Here is a 15,361-nt window from a genome sequence, read left to right as displayed (position 1 = left end):
AGTCCCGCATCGGGCTCTGTGGTGACAGTGAAGAGCCTGGAGCCTGCTTTGGATTCTGTGTCTCCCACTTTGTCTCCCCCTCCCCTGCTCAAGTTTTGTCTCTCTCTCTCTCTCTCTCTCTCTCAAAAGTAAATAATATTAACAAAAAAATTCTTTTAATAAGAAAAGGAAAGAAACAAACAAGCAAACAAAAAAAGAGAGGCACCTGGATAGCTCAGTCTACTCGTTTAAGTGACCAACACTTGGTTTCGGCTCACGATTGTGAGTTTGAGCCCTGTGTTGGGCTCTCTACTGACAGAAAAGAGCCTCTCCTCAACAGTGTCTCTCTCTCCCCCGTCCTCTACCCCCACCCCTGCTCTCACTTTCTTTCTCCCTCAAAATAAATAGATAAACATAAAAAAAACAACAGGTTTTACATCATAACGACCCAAAGAAGAAAGAAGAGAAACAGACCAAGAGGAGACACATAGACTGGAGTTATTGGATGCAAAAGTCAACTGTCCAAAAACCATTCTTGACAAATGGGAAATTTTCAGAGACTCAAAACAGATTCTCAAACTGCAAATTATCAGAGCTAAACTTAAGATCTCCAGGTGCCTGGGTGGCTCAGTTGGTTAAGCATCTGACTTCAGCTCAGGTCATGATCTCGTGATTCGGGAGTTTGAGCCCCGCGTTGGGCTCTGTGCTGACAGTGCAGAGCCTAGAGCCTGCTTCGGCATCTGTGTCTCCCTCTCTCTCTGTTCTTCCCTTGCTCCCAGTCTGTCTAGCTCTCTAACATAATTAAAAGACTAAAAAATCTTGTCAATGGCATTAAGAACTCAGTCTGTGGGTTTCACATCAGACTAGACACAGGTGAATAGACTCAGTGAACTGAAAGATAGGTAGGTAAAAATATATCTAGACCATACACAGAGAAAACGTCCAGAAAATACAGAAGCCCAAAAGACACAGAAGATATGGTACAAAGGTCCAATAGGAACCCACAAAGTAGAGGAAACACAGAATGGGTAGTACCACTTCGCTACAAAGATAAGAATCAAAACTGATAAAAGAACCATGAGAGTGACTCCACAAAGAACACCCGAGGCAAAAAGATGTTAACAGTCACGAGAGGACAAAGATACCGCCTTCCATGGGACAACAACAACAACACTACCAGCTGACTCTTCAAGAAAAGCAAATGAAGCCAGATGATGGATTGGCATGTATGAAAGGTGAACTAAAATAGCCACCAACCTGGAAGTCTTTACCTAACAGAAACATTCTTCACAGTGAAGGCAAAGTAAAGATGTTTTTCAGGCAAAACAGAAGCAAAAACAAAAATAAAAACAGAAACAACAAACAAAAACAACACACACACACACACACACACACAAACCATGACGACACATCAACTACAGACACAAACTAAAATCAATATTAAAGCAGCTTGTTGCAGAAAAGAAATGTAGTCTCTGAAAGAAATATGAAAAAACAAGGCTTGCAGAACAACGTCACAACAGAAAGGGTAACTATGAGAACAAACCTTCACAAGCATTAAGTGCACGAAACAATGACAACAACGCCAAAATCCATCTAAGACTTAAAAATATGAGCCAACAAAAGGTGAAGAGGAGTTCAGTGTGGTTCAAGTGTCAAAGAAAAGAGCAGGGGCGCCTGGGTAGCTCAGTCAGTTGAGTGTCCGACTTTGGCTCAGGTCGCGATCTCACGGTTTGTGAGTTGGAGACCCGCGTCAGACTCTGTGCTGATGACTCAGAGCCTGGAGCCTGCTTCAGCTTCTGTGTCTCCCTTTCTGCTCTGCCCCTCACCCGATTGTATTATGTCTCTCTCAAAATACAAATAAATCTTAAAGCAAAGAAAAGACAAAAGGAGAGAGCAGTGTCTGGGAAGCAGTACAAGTCCTGAATCAGGCAGGGGTCAGTTTAAAATGCACCTGCCTCTAGAAATAGATATATTCCAACTACCTAACAGATCAGTGTACAATTAAAAACTCCCTCCTACTTCTAAAGGAAGGCTAGAGACCAAAAGAACACAGAACAGCTGGGACAAAGAAGAATAAAGATCTTGCCCTAAGCCAATGCCAATGCCAACGCCAATGCCACGCTTCTACACGGTGTTGTTCTGAAAATGTACGTATTTTTTGCATGAAAGGTATGAGTACGTTAATCTGTACTAATTTATTGTCTTTAAGTGGATGCATCACATCTGAGATGCTCGGATTTGGCTTGGTTTCCTTAATGTTTGTTTTTGAGAGAGAGACACAGGGCACGTGAGGGGAGGGGAAGAGGGAGATGGACACAGAGAATCTGACACAAGTCCAGGCTGGCAGCTGGCAGCACAGAGCCCCACATGGGGCTCTAAACCATCAACTGTGAGATCGCCACCTGAGCCAGAGTCGGACCCTTAACACAGAGAGCCACCCAGGCGCCCGCTTCAATTCTCGGTTCAACCTCACCACAGTAGAGATCAAGAGACACAACCCCCACACTCGAAGGCTCTCTGGGGCCCTCAATAATCCCCTGATGTCCAAGTGTCCCGACACCACCGAGTCTGAGAAACACTGACCCAGGGAACAAAGGACACTCTCCCCTTCTTCTCATCAACTTCCCAATTTCTATAGGGTTTCCCCAGCTCACCAAACTCTCTAGGGCCTGGCCCACAGGACGCAAGGGCCTAAGGCGGCCTTTGTTCGTGGCAGCCGCCTCGGGGGACAGAACGTGTGCAGCCTGTGCGGGGTCAGGGGACGGACAAGGCGGGAAGGTCTCCGACAGCCTCTGCGAGGGCGGGCGGCACACTCCTCCTTACACGACAGCCGCGGCTGAGGCGGGCACCCGGAGAACCTCCCAGAAGCCACTACCGGCAGGGAGAAGGGCCCTTACCGCCTGCCGAGCGGTTAAGCCAGCACTGCCACGGGAGGCGCCCCCCCCCACACCCCACCGCCACAGAGCGGCCACCACGACTCCCGGGAGCCTGCGGGCGTCCACACGGACAGGCCGGCCTTCCTCCCGAGGGGGGCCAAACGCTGTCCCCCAAGTGAGCAGAACCAGGGCGCCCCGAACCACCCGGCCTCTCACGGCTGGCACTGCGGCCTCTGCGGGAGTCCGAGCGGCGCCGGGTCCACCAGAACTCACCTGCCTCGAACGGGACGGTCTTGGGAGAAACAGGGGCCCCAGGGCGACATCCTCGTAGGTGGAAGACTTCTAGCAAGGGAGAAGCCGGAGGCTCAGAAGAGCACCGCCCTCGCCCTCCACAGCGCATGCGGGCTCCCGCCGCCTTCAAGAACCTGCCGGCCTCCCGCCCACCTCTCCGCCTGGCAAATGCTCTGTGGCGCCAGCACCAACGGAACCCACTGCGTCAGGGAGGAAAGACTACCGGGTGGGACGCTGCACCGGCAGAGAATCCTCAACACGCACCCGCCCAGACGCACTGGGTTACAACGTCAGAGGCGAACCCGATCTCAGCTGCGGACCTTGGGCGATGGACACACATCAGCACAGGTTTGGGGCTGTGACAAAGGCCTCGCCCTGGTGGGGGTTTCGGATACCTGCTCAGGGGAGAGGCTGGGCCTCAGTAAGGGCAGGTATGTGTGTGAAATCTCTGGAGCTTCCTGTCACATTTGCTGAAACTGCTCTAGAAAAGTAGCCAAGAAGCCAAAACCACCCCCAAAAATATGCATGGGCGGGCCTCCGTGCAATCATAACCCAAGTCTGTGCTCTTGCCAAGCCCCTCCCCCACCCCCCTCCTCGGCCACCGACGGGGGCTCGGGAGCCTGTAAGAGCCCCGATGCCGTTGATGGGCCACGTTTGGGCCAGCTTCGGGACACCCTGGGCTACGTTGCAGCCTCGCTGCTCCTGATTGTCCATGTTTCCCAAAGCGCAAACCCCCCCACCCCTTGTCGCTTTTGGAGGACACACTGTGTCCCAGCAAAGCAGCAGTGCTGACTGCCCGCCCACAGGCACACTCTGATCCGTGTGAGGTGGCATCTCAGTGTGGTTTTGATTCGTAGTCCCCTGATGAGGAGTGACTTTGAGCATCTTTTCTTTTTTCTTGTATTCCATATAATTTATCATCAAATTGGTTTCCATTCAACACCCAGTGCTCATCCCCACAGGTGCCCTCCTCAATGGCCATCACCCACTTTCCCCTCTCCCCCACCCCCCATCAACCCTCAGTTCGTTCTCAGTATTTAAGAGTCCCTTATGGTATGCCTCCTTCCCTCTCCGCAACTCGTTTCCCCCTTTCCCCTCCCCTCTGGTCTCCTGTGAAGTTTCTCAGGATCCACGTATGCATGAAAACATATGGTATCTGTCTTTCTCTGCCTGACTCATTTCACTTGGCAGAACACCCTGCACTTCCTTCCACGTTGCTACAAATGGCCAGATCTCATCTTTTCTCATTGCCAAGTAGTATTCCATTGTATATAGAAACCTCATCTTCCGTATCCATTTGTCCATCGACGGGCATTTAGGCTCTTTCCAGCATGTGGCTATTGTTGAAAACGCTGCTATAAACATTGGGGTACGAGTCCCCTGTGCATCAGCACTCCTGAATCCCCTGAATTCTAGCAGTGCTATTGCTGCGTCATAGGGTAGATCTATTTTTAACGTAGTGAGGAACCTCCACACTGTTTCCAGAGCGGCTGCACCAGTTTTTCTTCCCACCAACAATGCAAGAGGCTTCCTGTTTCTCCTATCCTCTTCAGCATCTGTTTTGTCCTGATTTGTTCATTTCTGCCACTCTGACCGATGTGAAGTGGAATCTCAGTGTGGTTTAGGTTTGTATTTCTCTGATGAGGAGTGACGCTGAGTATCTTGTCATATGTCTCTTGGTCATCTGGATGTCTTCTTTCGAAAAGTACCTATTCGTGTCTTGTGCCCATTTCATCACCCGATTATTTGTTTTCAGGTGTGGCGTTTGGTGAGTTCTTTATAGGTGTTTGGATACTAGCCCTGTGTCTGATACGTCAATTGCAAATACCTTTTCCCATTTCATCTGTTGTCTTTTTGTTTTGTTGCTTGTTTCCTTTGCAGTGCAGAGGGTGTTTATCTTGATAGGGTCCCAATAGTTCATTTTCGCTTTTAATTCCCTCGCCTCTGGAGACGTGTCACGTAAGAAATTGCCACAGCTGAGGTCGGAGAGGTTCCGTCCTGCTTTCTCCTCTCGGGTTTTAAAGGTTTCGTGTCTCACATTCAGGTCCTTTCTCCACTTTGAGTCCATTTTTGTGTATGCTGTAAGAAAGTGATCTAGTTTCATTCTTCTGCATGTTGCTGTCCAGTTCTCCCAGCACCAGTGGTTAAAGAGTCTGGTTTTTCTCCATTGGATACTCTTTCGTGCTTTGTGGAAGATTAGTGGGCCGGGCCATACATTTGTGGGTCTGAATCTGGGTTCTCTGTTCTGTTCCATTATCCTATGTGTCTGTTTGTGTGCCCATACACACTGTCTTGATGATAACAGGTTTGTAGCAGAGGCTACATTCTGGGACTGTGATGCCTCCTGCTTTGGTTTTCTTGTTGAATATTACTTTGTATATTCGGGGTCTTTTGTGCTTCCATACACATGTTAACATTATTTGTTCTAGCTTTGAAAAGAATGGTGGCACAATTATGATGGGGATTGCATTGAAGGTGTTTGCCTTTCTCTTGACTGCAAATGGCACCATGTACCTACTACGGTCAGTTTCTGTGTGCAAAATGATACGTTTTATCTTGTTAGAGTAGGTTTTCCGGATAGGAAATGCTCTAATAGCCTACTATCTGCGTATATTTCATGCACTCCTGGCCTGGGGGCTCCGGGGTGGGTTTGCACCAGGTGAGGCAGACCGGAGGGAAGGGCCTGGTGGCTGGCTGCGCTGGCCCTAGGGCTGGGGAGGAGGCCCTGAGAACCTGGTGGGGCGGGCCCGGAAGGCAGGAGCGGCCTGATGCCCCAAGCTGGCTCCACCGACTTCCCAGTGAGCGGCCCAGCGTGGTGTGGTGCGGGGCTGCGAGGTGCCTTGCGGTGCGGTTCAGGATGGAAGCGGAGGCGGGCGTGGGGCCAAGCCAGGAGCAGCCTGCAAGAGTCCCGGGTTTGGAGAACGCCCGGGCTTGCGCCACAGCGCGTTGCCAGGGTCCTCTTGTGCGGCCTCTGCCATCCGCCCGGGCCCGGGGCCCGCTCGGAGGGCGGCAGCAGGGTGGCAGGCAGGCTGGCAGGCAGGCAGGCAGGCAGGCAGGCGCGTGCATGGGTGAAACGTGGCACCCGCTTGGCTTGGGACGCGTGGAGCAAGCTCTTGAAGCGCCCAGCGGCAGCCACTGGCCTCTTAGGCCTTAGTGGCCTGAACGCGCCCGACCCTGTCTTCTCTGGGAAGCTAAGCAGGGTCGGGCCTGGTTAGCACTTGGATGGGAGACGGCCTGGGAATACCGGGTGCTGTAGGCTTTTGCCTTTTAAGCCTTTGGCCTCCTTCCCCTCTCCTTTGGCGCCCGCGGCCCCTCCCCCCTCCCTGCCTGTGTCCCTGTCTCCCCAGGGAGGGCCGCTGCTGGGGCCAAACACACCCCAGCCACTGCTCCCTCAGAGCCTCCCGGGCCAGCAAGGCTGCTGTGCCTGGTTGGCCCCGCCCCGCCTCGCCGCCCCCCCCACCCCCAAGCCCGCACACCCCATGGCACTTGAAAGGGGCGCGCACCCAACTCCGGGTACCCGGCCAAATCCCACTGCAGCCACTGGAAGCCACAGCCCAGCTTTGCACCTTTCCTGACACACCACCCAAACCAGCACCCGCTCCGGGGGAGGGGGGGGTGGTGGTGCGGTGTGGGCGGAACCGGAGGCTGGCCCCTGGGGGCTGGAGGGTGGGGGCTGGGTGGGTGGATACAAGACCCTAGGAGCGGGCTGGAGGGGCAGCGCGACCCCAGACTCCGCATCCGCCACAGGCCTGGGCTCCCTGGGTCCTGGACCTCTTCCCTCCCTCGAGCCCTCATCCCCAGGTCCCCTGGCATTTCAGGAGGCCCAGCTAGGGCAGCGGACTCGGGGCTGGTGGTGTTGTCTGGGGGCGCTGGGGGCTCCGGGGTGGGTTTGCACCAGGTGGGGCGGGCGGTAGGGAAAGGCCGGGGGCGGGGGGAGCGTGGGGTGCTGGTTGCGCTTGCCCTGGGGCTGGGGAGGAGGCGCTGAGAACCCAGTGGTGGGGGCCCGGAAGGCACGGCCCGCCAGGTGCCCCACGCTGGCTTCCACCCTCTTCCCAGTGAGCGGCCCGACGTGGTGCCGTGCCGTGCGGTGCGGTGCGGTGCGGTGCGGTGCCGGTTGGAAGCGGAGGCGGGCGTGGGGCCAAGCCGGGAGCAGCCTTCAAGAATCCCGGGATCGGTGAAGGCCGGGGCTTGGGCCACAGCGCGTTGCCAGGGTCCTCTGGCGCCGCCTCCGCCACCCGCCCGCGCGCGCGGCGGAGGGCGGCGGCAGCCAGGCAAGCAGGCAGGCAGGCAGGAAGGCGCGTGCATGGGTGAAGCGCGGCAGCCGCTGGGCTTGGGACGCGTGGAGCAGGCTCTTGAGGCGCCCAGCGGCAGCCGCTGGAGTCTAAGGCCATACCACCCTGAACGCGCCAGATCTCTTCTGATCTAGGAAGCTAAGCAGGGTCGGGCCTGGTTAGTACTTGGATGGGAGACCGCCTGGGAATACCGGGTGCTGTAGGCTTTTGCCTCTTGCCCTGTGCCTTTTTCTTTTGCCTCTGACCTCCTTGACCTCTCTTAGGCGCCCGCCGCCCCTCCCCCCTCCCTCCGTGTGTCCCTCTCTCCCCGGGGAGCGCGGCTCCTGGGGCCAAACACACCCCAGCCACTGCTCCCTCAGCCCCTCAGGGATCCTCAAAGCGGCCTGGCCTGGCCTGGCCTGGCCTGGCCCCGCCTGGCCCCGCCCCGCCCCCCCAGCCCTCAACCCCAGGGCACTTGACAAGGAGCATGCTCCCAGCTCCCCGCACCAGGCCAAATCCCACTGCACCATCTGGAAGCCACGCCCCAGCTGTGCACCTTTCCTGACACACCACCCACACCGGCACCCCACCCGCACGGAGGGGTCTGACTGTCTTTAATTGCATGTCACTTATAAATGTAGACAAAATAATTTAATAAATATATAAATTTAATAAATATAAATATATATATGAAAAAATTCACCCTTGGGGTACCTGGGTGGCTCAGTCAGTTAAGCACCCAACTTCAGCTCAGGTCATGATCTCATGGTTCCTGAATCTGAGCCCTAAATCAGGCTGTGCATGGACAGTGTGGAGCCTGCTTGGGATTCCTTCTCTCCTCTCTCTGCCCGTGTCTCTCTCTCTCTCTCAAAAATAGATACTTAAAAGGGGCGCCTGGGTGGCTCAGTCGGTTGAGCATCCGACTTCGGCTCAGGTCATGATCTCGCGGTCCGTGAGTTCGAGCCCCGCACTGGGCTCTGTGCTGACAGCTCAGAGCCTGGAGACTGTTTCAGATTCTGTGTCTCCCTCTCTCTGCCCCTCCCATGCTCATGCTCTGTCTCTCTCTCTCCGTCAAAAATAAACATTCAAAAAAAATTTTTTTTTAAATAGATACTTAAAAAAAATTCACCCTGATTATTGCTGTGCAGTAAGACTACGACAGAACTTTTGCTGAAGATTTTCTTTAATTTCCAAATAGTCTCTAATTGATGTCCTCAATGCAATAATCTGAAATCTAAGATTATATTAATAAATACAGGTAAGTACATTTTTCTTGGTATCTCCTCAAACATTCTCATGCTATTTAAACAGAAGATCATCCACACGAGTGCATTCTGAGTGACAAAATTCATCCCACCGACTATGGAGGTGGAGACCTAGCAAGTCCACAGAAATCTTGGACCACCACAAAGCAAAGCTGGTACTGGGCCATGGGTCGGTCGGGTCAAAGGTCGTGAGCCACTTTCAGGTTCACACTTAGCATGTGCTAAGTCAAGACCCTAGCCTTGGAAATACAAAGATGAATGAAAATAACCAAAACACTGGGAAGGCTTACAGCTTCATGAGGGGAGTCAGCACATAACAACTGGGGGGATCACTCCCCTAAGTAGGTGACAGACCGAGGGAAGATTGTTAGAGGAATACTGAGTTCATTAAGACATTCTCAGTGTTCATGTACTGCGTTTCCAGCCAGAGGTTAAACACTAAACTCAGTACTATAAAATAACTGAAGAGCCAGAAGTGGAATCAGCTCATCCAAGTGCCCCTGACGACAGTAAATGCCCGCTACAGTGCATTATAATAATTTAGTGTATTTACTTGATTCTGATTGTGGGTATTGATTTTGAGATACACAATTGATTTACTAACACCTTTTCCAAAGGTGAAAAAACATCAAATTAATGCTCCAATGAACTCTATAAACACATTGCAATTTCAAAATGTTAAAATATGAAAAAACATATTTGTCATAAGCAGGAATCAAGTAATAAATCATAATATACCTATTCTTTTAGAGGCAATAAACACACAATAACACACAATATATAAATATCTAAATAAACAAAACGTCCCAGGTAAAGGCAGAAGTAGTATAGTAAAATTTCTTTCACATTTTACATTGCTACAGGTTTTTGCCATTAAAAAATACCTGTATGAATACCAATTAGGCAACTTCACAGATCTTAAAACAGTGACAACTCATTAGGATTTTATCACTACCCATCCTTAAAGGGAATATTATATACTTCAAATAAACCTTATGATGGTCCTTATCTTATTTAGTAATTTAAAAACTCAGAGAGAATCTCCTATTTTATAAATATGAAAGCTTTGTAGTATCATATTGTCTTACAGTTAACTAAAGCTGAACCAAAACATTAAACAAGAATTGGGGTATCCTGTACGTACACACACACACACACACACACACACACGCATCTGATATGACAGCATAATCCTGACCAACACATTCGTGTTCCTTCTGAGTATCAAAGAGAAAAACAAATTGTGTTCCCATTTTATAGTAGTTATTCTATCTGGTGATATCACGGCCACAGCTCCACAACCAAGTAAGAATGATTTTTAACTACATTTTCACTTGTATGTACACACACACAGACGAACATACTTGAAGCCTGACTCCCTCTCTGCAGCTGCAATCTAATTTCCGCTGCCTGCTATGTACCTGCACCTGAATACTCGGTCACTATAAATTCAGCACAAATAAAGCTGAACATGTCCTCTTGTCTCCCACACTGCAATCCCTAAGTCCTGGAACTTGCCCCGTCTCCAGTGTTCTCTCTCTTGGCTAAAGAAACACCATTTTGTAGCCAAGCATCCAGATCACAAATCTGAAGTCAACTATCGCTGCGCCAACTCACACCCACGCTGTCACTTACCAAGGCCCAGCTGTGCGCCTCCTGGGTGTACCTCCTCCGCCATCAGTCTGTGTTTCCTTACTTAATGGCGTCCTCATCCATTTGCTGAACAAATTAAACTAAGGATCCTAACCGGCCTCGATGCCTATAATTATTCTAAATTCAGTGTCCTGAAGACATACTATGTACAGGATAACAACATTATATTTTATCCAAACCACAGCACTTATGAGACAGAAAGAGGGGACACCAGACAAGACGCTAAGACATCAGAGACGAAGCTTCTCTGTCGCTTCAGTAGAAAACCTGGCGAGAATAGACACCATGAGCTATGTTCTACAAAAGAGGACGAAACAAAAGAAAACATCTGAACACCCTATCGCTCCTCCTAAAATAATATAAAAGAGTCCACCAAAATAATGGTTATTTTCATTTCTGACTTCTGACTTTAAACAAAACAGCAAACAAAGAGTACAACTGAGTACTATGTCAACAGGTATTCAAAACAGAACAAAGCACGAATCAGGACATCTCTGAAAAATGTTGGGTTGAACAAAATAAAACTGTGTTTTTTTTAATAGGAAAAATGCAGTCAAAGTCAGCAATTTCATGTATCTCAACCTAATTAAGGTACTGGTCTCCTCTCTCTTTAAATTATTTTTCATTGTCTATTTAGGAAGGACAAGTACTTCACAGCTCGATCAGACTGCTAATTTCTTAGCAGAGTTCTGTTTTTGTCCTCCTAAATATTACAGTAAGGGGAAAGATAGGATTGCCTTACCCAATAGTATCTTTGTAAAAAAAAAAAAAAAAAGTTTTCTGTGAATATTCTCATTTCTCTTGAACTATCTTAAAAATAAATAAAGTCTTCCAACTTTCTTTTCCACTAAAATAAAAAAGCAAGGCTTTGATTACCATCCACAACTAATGAGCTAAAGAGAGGAATATAGAGAGAACTGTCCCACGATGTAATGGACATTTAAAAAGCACTTCAGGAATTCTTTTAATTGTCATCTCAGCTTTCCCATCAGGTGTGGAATTCCAGAGGAGAACTACACTGCTCTTGCGTCGTAAACTTTTCCTCATTCCAGGTTTTCACTCCTAATTCTAGAGTTGGAAAGAACTGTTCGATCCAGCTGGATGGTTTATTCAGACAGCACTTTCCATGTGTTTATAGCCTCCATCAAGGGTATTAGAGAGGCTGTTTTCACGCCGGTGGCACTGTCCACTGTTATATAGACCTAGGTGTGTAAATTTGACAACCAAGAGCAATTGCTAGATGGGGCGCCTGCGTGGCTTGTCGGTGAAGCGGCCGACTCTTGATATCTACTCAGGTCATGATCTCACGGTTTGTGGGTTTGAGCCCCACATCGGGCTCTGTATTGGTGGCACAGAGCCTGCTTGGGATTCTCTGTCCCTCCCCCACATGCACACACTGTCTCTCAAAAATAATAAACATTTTTTAAAAAAAGAGAAAGAGCAATTACTAGCATTTGAAATGTACAGACCAAGTATGCCTAGGTGGCTCAGTCGGTAGAGCATCCAACTGTTGAAGTCAGGTCAGGTCATGATGCCACGGTTGTGGGATCAAGCTCTGTGTTGGGCTCCCACCTGCGCATGGAGCCTGCTTAAGAAATTCCCTTTCTCTCTCTCTCTTTCTCTCTCTCTCTCTCTCTCTGCCCCTCTATTCCCACTCACACTCTCTAAAAAAAAGAAAGACAGAAATGACAGAAAGAAAGAAAGAAAAAGAAAGAAAGATCAGACATAGAAAAGATATAGAATCTATTGTGGATAAAAATCAGGTATATATTATTGAATTCAAAGATAAAGTCAATGTCAGAGAAAATCTCAAGTCCAAGAACCAATCCTCCAACTCTGGGGTCCCAATAATGTGACTTCACACTGTGTTTAGATTTGACCAAATGATTTTTAAAAATTTATTAAAAGATGAATAAATCAGGGTACTGTCATATTGGATAAATACCATTAAAAAAACACTAAATAAACCAGACTCCTTATATTTGACTGATTAGCATGCTCTAATTATGGGAAGTCAAATTATAATTACAAGGCTGATTCATGAGGATACAGAGTAAAGAGCCACTTTCCTTATTACGGTAATAAAGATACCCAACATGATGGTCCTCATCGCTACAGTGTCCTATTTCAATGCTTTAAAAACTCTTGGCTTTGTGTTTACCTGGTTTGGGATTTGATGTAGACTACCGTCCTTTTACCAATATGACTCTTACTCAGAGAGGTTATAGTATAAATGACTTAGATTACAGCTACCTTTCATTACATCCTGGTCCTAAACAGTCACTTTAATTAAATTCTAAGGCTGTCTGATGCTAATTTAGAGGTAATTAGGTAACTATCCAAATCATGTGCATGCATGTGTACATTAACATGCATCGTGTACACCTGAATATACACATTTATACATACCTGTACACTTTACCTATACACATGCACAGATATACATTTACACACATGTATGTGTATACGAGTGCATATAAAACTTTCCAGATATGATTGCAGGAAAGGTCTTAATGATTTATCCCACCTACACTTTTCTCAATGGATTTACTGCCTAACATCTTAGACATTACCCACTGACTCTCCTAACCCACCTCATGTAAAACAGCCACTCCTTTTTACATCACGTGACCAGTGATGAGCTCAACCTTCCTATGATGAAGCTGCTTGTCATCTGTTAGTGAGAAAAGACACCGGTTATCTGCCAACTTTCCCAGGAAAATGAGTGACAGTGATAGACGGGTACAGAGCTAATCCACAAGCCCCAGCAATAATCACCTTTGTACAATGGAAGAAAAGCCAAAAGAGAATTCACTGGGTTACAACTTCAGCATTGATACCAGGGAGGGGAGACCAGACTACTAGGGGAAGCCCCTGAGTCTGCTCTAGTAACCATTCACCTCCCAACAGGGAGATCTAAAGCTTTGTCTGGGTTGAAGATTCGGGGACCAGAAGAAGAGGCAAGATATCAACACAAAAGGAGTACCTGAATCAATTTCCCAAAAGCCCTTCTGGACAATGCTATCGCTTAGCCCTGAACTCCACAGTGCAGTTGGACACAGGCAGTAATGGAGCTGTCCTCGATCCAAATGCTACGATCCCCTGTGCATGTCAGACAGAAGAGCCTACACAGCACCTTAGTTCTTTGGACTGAACCTATAAGGGAGAAATGATTGGTGGGCAAGACCTAAAGGAGGTATCCATACACATTGTAGAGGGCAGAGGGGCCACCACCAAAGACAGCAGGTCCTAATCCCTGAAACCTGAAAATGTTACCCAATATGAAAGGGGCGGGGGGGGGGGAGTTGCAGATGCTATTAGATTAGGGTCTAGGTTGGGAAGATTCACTTGGGTTATCAGACAGAGCCCTAAGAGCAATCACAAGTGTCCTTGTATAAGAGGCAAAGAGAGATGTGACAGGCAAGAGGAGACAGCAGGAACCAGGGAGGTGGGGACTGGCATAAGGTCCCCACAGCTGAACCGTGCCAGCCACAGAGGGAGTGTGGCTCTGCCCACATCCTGATTTTCGCCCAGTGATGCCAATGTCTGACGTTCAGCCTCCAAAACTGAGAGAAAATACACTTCTGTTGTTTCAAGCCGCCAAGTATCTGGTAGTTTGGTACAGTATCCACAGGAAGCCGAGAGAGATTCGTATTTTGCCGAGAGTATTTATAGGATATATTCTAAACTGAAACTCTATAAAAACGTATCATAGTACAAAGTTAAATAAACAAACATAAAGTCCTTAATGACATTCTGGGCATTACATACATTTTTAAATGTACAGAATTCCCTTTAATTCAGTGTAAAAAATATCATAAAAGCTAGTTCTTTTAAGCCCTCACATTCTACTTTTTTCATTTTTATTTATAAGTAAGCATGTGGGTGTTGGTTTTTTTTTTTTTTTTTGATCCTAGAAAATTAAAACATGCTGGACCATTTTATAAAGTTTTATAATTGGTGTGAGTCCTACTTCAGAGTGTATTTTTGGAGTTAATTAAGTTCAGTGAGTATTCTTACAATCATGTTCTGCCTTCCAGGAGTATTAGCCTAGACTGGAAAAGGGTGGTCAGAAACATGTTCTCCCTCTAAGTTAAGCTGGAAATGAGCTTTAAAAAAAAAAAAAAAAGGCAGAGTCCAAATGTCAGGACGTTTTCTGGAAGGAAGATATCTGTTTCAGAGAGCCCCTACTTTTCAGTTGCTGCCAACAGAAACATGTCCTTTGTGCACGATGTCTGACCGCTGATCCCCTAGCAACTGGAGCTGAGAGGTCTCAGAACTCAATCAATTACCTGGTTCTCTTCCCTTCTAGCCCCCACCTCCGGGGAGGGGGGCATGTCAAGGAGGAGACACTGCTAATGAAACAGTTAGGGTTCTAAGCATTCCCTCCCAGATAACCCTAAATTCAAATATTCAAACCAGTAATCTGATGCACACCATAGCTTCAGGGATATGAATACTTTAGCAATAGGAAATATTAATCAGTGAAATCATACACTTCGTGGTGAGAAAAAAAAAAAAAACTTATTTGGCACTAAAGAAATGAGAAGTGAGCAGCTCCAAACACTGAGATATAAAAACGCTTTCCATTTAACAGTAAGTAGGTCTGACCTTCTACTAATCTCATTGAAATGCAGAAAAAGACTTGAAGATAACAGGGTCAGGACAAACTATCATGTTAACGACCACTAATATAATTGAGCATCACATATGATTTTTATTTGTTCTACAGTAAGTCTAAATAAATACAGTGAACCATATGGCGTATACCAAAATGACAAGGAATGGGTGTCTCAAAATTCAGGTAAGTTATTAATATTCTCACGTAAAAAGTGCCATGCAAATGTGAGGGGGCTTTTAAATTATAAGTTGACCAAGAGACGGTTAACTCGAGATATCAAATATTTGACTCTACTTCAGAGAAGTTCATATACCTTTTCAAATCTCCTGAAAATAACTTATACTTTCTATGCAACTGGGTTTAGAAGTTGCAGTATTCATCTTCCAAGTGTTCTTCTGCACT

At 47.7% G+C, this 15,361-nt stretch overlaps 1 pseudogene; it reads left to right on the top strand.

Annotated features, from left to right (window-relative positions):
- The first annotated feature begins 7,528 nt into the window (after positions 1-7,528).
- LOC123595701 lies at positions 7,529-7,647 on the top strand (annotated as a pseudogene).
- Positions 7,648-15,361: the final 7,714 nt, after the last annotated feature.

Source organism: Leopardus geoffroyi (assembly GCF_018350155.1).
Source record: "Leopardus geoffroyi isolate Oge1 chromosome D3 unlocalized genomic scaffold, O.geoffroyi_Oge1_pat1.0 chrD3_random_Un_scaffold_63, whole genome shotgun sequence".
Taxonomy (NCBI): Eukaryota; Metazoa; Chordata; class Mammalia; order Carnivora; family Felidae; genus Leopardus; species Leopardus geoffroyi.
Note: the sequence above shows the minus strand (reverse complement) of the source record. Positions and strands in the feature narration are given on the sequence as shown.